The sequence below is a fragment of the Paramacrobiotus metropolitanus genome, unplaced genomic scaffold (assembly GCF_019649055.1).
Source record: "Paramacrobiotus metropolitanus isolate TYO unplaced genomic scaffold, Prichtersi_v1.0 Parri_scaffold0000037, whole genome shotgun sequence".
Taxonomy (NCBI): domain Eukaryota; kingdom Metazoa; phylum Tardigrada; class Eutardigrada; order Parachela; family Macrobiotidae; genus Paramacrobiotus; species Paramacrobiotus metropolitanus.
In genome coordinates, this window is record NW_026570257.1 from 888,033 (window position 1) to 893,414 (window position 5,382).

Below are 5,382 nucleotides of genomic sequence, written 5' to 3' on the forward strand. Positions count from 1 at the left end.
AAGGCTAGTACAGCAACTTAACCGCATTTCCTTGTGGTATCTCGACACTGCTTAATGCTCTGGCGCAAAACCTCCACATTACGCCCTTTGCGTCTGGACTGCCGTGACCCGGCGATGTAAGTTTGAGTGAATTTGTATGTCAGAGTTACACCCCGAACTAATGGCTTCCAGTTTATCCACATCTCCACACTCTTTTGTCACATTCGATTTAGGCTAAGGCGAATCCGCACGAAACTCGCAATAATATCAACGGCAAATTTTTATTCACAATCTAGCGCACGCAAATTATTAGTAACTTAATCGGAATGCCTGGTAGTTTGCACTTACTGTTCTGACATGTGGTAAATGACAAACGGCTCTTTTTCAATTTCTGCCACCGTCGGCTCGGACACGGAATCGAAAAACGTACTGGCCAGTAAGTACGTTTTCCGATGCGGCATTTTGCCGCACTCAGTTTCTCTGCTCGTTTTTTCGTCGCTGGACAATCGGACGCTGGGACACTTCGTTTTGAGGATATATCGCTATGAGACATCACGTAGCAAGACGTCCGATCGTGGACAGTTCCTCTTGAGATTCTCAAAGCATGCGACAATTCCCCGCAAAACAATTCAACGCGCTCAGTTTTCCCAGGGTTTTTTCTAAGGTTTTCTTAAATTTTCTTAGGTTTTCTTTTGTTTCTTTTAATTTCTTAGCTATAATACGAGTATATTCGTTCTCTGCAGTGCTTTGGCAAGTCAGATGAATTTTTTGTCTGGTAAGCGAAATGTCCATTGACCAACCGCAGCCGGCGCAGCGCGGCGAGATGACCTTGCGGCCAAAAATTGCGTCTAAATGTCCGGTGAGTCTGCGACTATCTGTAATTGTTCTCGGCGAAAATGTGCGGTGCCTCGGTGTCCCGCCGCATGGAGGGAAACAAATCAAGCAAAGCTTATTGACACTTAAACTTTAAAGCATCGTTAAACTAAGATCCGGCCTTATTATTTGAACATTAAATTTAGCATCTTGAAGATTGTCTAATAATTTCCGCCTCGAATGCGACCGCAAAAAGCCCGCAGTTTGTGGGCATCCATTTACTGCCGCACGCACGGTAGCAGAATTTCGGATTTGTTATTCCGTTAATATCAGCTTTATTATCAGCAGTGCAGGTAGGTACACACGAATGGATTTCGTATTTCCTTACAATTACCGTTACTTGTATTGCCTTCTGGCTGTTCTCGTGTAGATTCTGCCAGGCATCGTGGCTTATGGATGAATGTGGCCTTCTAACTTTAGAACTTACTGTGCCGGATACTGCCAAACGCCGTACATCTATACCAAATGTTAGTGTTAATTTTTACGCATAATTGACAAGAATGTATTGCCGAGTAAAAACAACATTTATTGATAAATACTCTTGTTCTATCAAGGAACAAGATTTATAATATAACTACAACAAAAGCTGAGACATCGAGATCCCGAACATACAAAAAAAACTGTAAATGCCATTAGATTTAGCCTGTTGAGAAACTGTGTCACATGCGTTTTATTTCTTAAAAAATTATTTAAACCCGTTCCACCGATGCCGGTTCCGGCAAAACTGGCTTCAGTAAAGCTTTCAAGGTGACCTTGAGAATAACAGCCGTGCCTGTTGAATATAACATTTATCAAAGTATAAAGTATGTACTATAATAAATTTGTAATTATTTCATTTTCAAACATGCTGAATTTTAATAGCCGGATTGCTGTAAATCAAACTGCAATGTTCAAATGCCTAAAACGAAAACTCTGATTTCCGAACCATGTTTGAATTAGCCCAGGTTTCGAAGGGAACAAAATCCAGTGACCAAAATTGCATGTTGAGTAAGTGACCTAGCTACCACCACTGTCCAGTGAACAAAACAAAATCGCTAGAGTAGGTGAGTGATGACCGAGCTATAAATCCCTAGGAGAACAAAGTCGCTAGGTGAGTGAGTGGCCGAGCTACCACCACTGTCCAGTGAACAAAACTGCTAGGCGAGTGAGTGACCGAGCTGCCACCACTGTCCAGCGAAGAAATTGATAGGTAAGTGGGTGACCGAGCGAAACTCCCTGCCTACTAAAGTTTTACAATAACTGCTAAGGCAGTCAGTGATTTTACTAACGAATTAAATGGTATTATTTGAATCAAAGCGGCCGTGGATCACAAGAAACGCGGAGGCGCAGCCGAAGCTGTTTCTTGTAACAGCTATTACAAGTTGTTTCATGTAGGGTGCTCCTGAGCATTTTCTTACATTCGATGATGGTTCGTTCGTTTGGAATCCGCGTGTACTGTATCATAAAAGTATCTGTAAAGTAAGATATCAAAGCGGTCTGCCGGAAGACTACGACATGACAAACAGCGAATTCTCGCTTGAAGTCAGCCGGTTTCCCTTCGAATGGAACCAAAAGGTCTATCCGTGAAAGATAAAAGGCCGGATGATCACCTTATTCTGTGGAAGCGCGGAAAACCGTTGGCGGTGGATGTTACCTGTGGACACGCTGGCGGCCTCATATCGACCGCACTTCCGTGAATATAATGTCGGCGCGGCAACTGTAGCGAAGCATGTGCAGCCAAGGTACGATTTCGTTGGTGCAGCCATGTACGGATATACGGAACTAATAGTGGATGTTGGAAACTATTGCGACTTACTGGACGATTTTTAAGCAGCAAATACAACTGTGAAATGTACGATCCCCGATCAAGATAGCATAGAAGTGTTTCTGTTATAAATGCTTTTTCGTTTTGGTACATAGTTTGTACTCGTATCATGATACTTATTAAAGGTTCAAGGCCACAGATATCAAAGCACAATACGCTATATCACTGAGTACACGAATTACAAATACGAGTACAATCCTTTCCATTATACGAAAGTGTAGCCGGGTGTAATGTAAGTATAGTATAGCATCTTCTTTCTGGCGGGAATGTTATCAGACGAATTGTTTCCAGTCTCAACTTCCTAAGGCCCCAAACGTTTCGAAGCCCAGCGGACACATCAACACTTTGTAGTCCTAGACTCTTAGCTATAATTTTCAATAATTCACGAAAGTTGTATAGTATCTGTGGGTCCTTGATTTACTATAGGAAACATACTAATTGATGTCGCCGAAATCGCAGGCTTTTCAGTGTGACCTTCGCAATTGCTTTCATTTCACATGCTGACGCCGTGCTCGCACTGGTTACGCTACTGGCCTTCAGAACAGGCTGCTGTTCTGAACAGCAACTCGTGGCTCATGCATTTGTAGGGATTTGAGTGGAATAAGACGTGATTCTTGCCCTTGACGTTCCTGATGTTTTAGAAATCCTTTCCCGAATTGGGTTCATTCTTGACTGCTAGTTCTTAGTGAGACACAAAATTTCTTCCAAGGACGGAAGGACACAAAGTTTATGCATCCATAAAGGCGTTCTTTGAGGACCGTTAACGCGGGGAATGACAAATGTGTTAAGGTGTCACGTACATGGTTGGTGAGACTAAAAATTTGCAGCGATCGTCCAGAGTGGCGTTTTTCAAACAGGGAAACTACTGCGGTGCTGGAGGCTGTCAGGTCATTCCGATCCGCACCAAAACTTTCCTGTAATTGTGAGAATATACTACTCGAGTAATGTTATTGATATTGATATGAGTCTATTTTACATTTCCTTGAGCTGTTACAAAATGGTAAATTCAGTTTCGTTATACGGTATAACGCGCAAGTAGGCAATAATAACGTTTTTTTATTACCAGCAGTCATAGAATACACTGTTTCAGATTTTGTTGCTGTATCTGTACGTCATGCGTGCCATCAAAACGCCTTTTTTAGCAGGCTAGTCATACGTATACTGGTTTTGTCTTACTAGACCAAACTTCAGTTCGAGTACTTCATAAATCGTGCACCGGCCGACTGCGGACCACTAATCACATGGCACACACCAACAACAGCATCGCAGCCTGTAATAATCACACAACATACTTGCCTGTACATTACCAAAGATCTTCTAACAGCTAACAAAATTAATACAAAGTGCTGTGCGAGTATGCGACGCTCCTTATACTTCTACGGAAAACTGTAAACTTTATGTGTTCAAACCGGCAAATACAAATGATACTTTTTTTGTGCCACATGTAGATCGCTCTCTGATTCTGCCTTTTAGATTCTTGACGGCATCGCTTGCAGAAATTCAAGGTTTCGTAACTTTTTGTTTGGTTTGTCTGCACAGGGTGCGTACCATATCTTTTAAAGCTGTACATTGTGCCGCTCTTCAATCCATGATTACATAGAATGAATTGCGGTTAACAGCGACTGAGATTGTTCGATGAGAACCTCCACGATGCAGATCAGCTAACACAGCTGTGAACCATCAGAAAGAAAAGGGAAGACTACCTACCGGATATTTAGAAACAACAGGCTGTGAGTCATCGTGTGATTTCTTTCAGAATGAAACCGCTCCGTGCGCCAAACTTTCATAAAGACATCAGAAGTACATACAGGCTTCGCAGCTTTTCTTTACAGACCGGATTGCTCAGACTTCAGAGTACCAGACTTTAGTCCTTTGACCAACTTGTCATGAATAATGATACGCTCTGGTGACCTTTGTCTATCTCCTTTTGCCCGCTCTTTGAAAAGACGCCTAATTTACTGCACTCGAACTCGGGAGGTAAAGTGCGGGGCGCAATCCTGCTCCACGCAAAAGTTATATGCGCATGCACCCGTGAAATTACTATCGAAAATAAGCACCAGCAGACACGAAAATGTTCCTCGATGTTTATGACCGAATGCGGTAAGAGGAAATACGAAATATCTAATATGCTAACAATTGCAACATTTCTTGTTTGTTGGTTTCTATAGATTTTTATCAGAAACCGCTACGTAGCAGTCAGACTGCCCCATCTCCGCCAAATATTCAGATGTCCATGTTTGTATTCTTCAATATGCATACGTACGGGTATGAGACACTTGTGATAACTCATTCGGGAATGTTGTCTCTTTTTAAATGTTCACTTTTCTTTCTGGTGTTTTACAGCTGTATTAGCTGATCGGTATTCCAGTTCTTGGATGTCTCATGGTTATGGAACAATCTCAGCCGATGTTAAATGCAATTGATTCTAGTGAACTGAAAAGCGGCAGAACTGCATGAAGGCACATGTTCCTGTCAGGGTCAGATATTTTTTGACCGCACAACAACCCCGACAAATGATGCTGTTTAACGCGCCGTGGCAGCAAATGACTGTAAGATTGTTCGCGTGCAGCTGTACGACTAACATTGAAGCTGGAGTGAGGCTGTATGACTGAAAACGAAGTCTGCAAATCGTTGGAATATTTATGTAATTTTCTCCCGCATTCGTACTGTATCAAATTTTTTACACCTGCAAAGTGGGGCACGTGTACTACTTGAACTTATCCGAG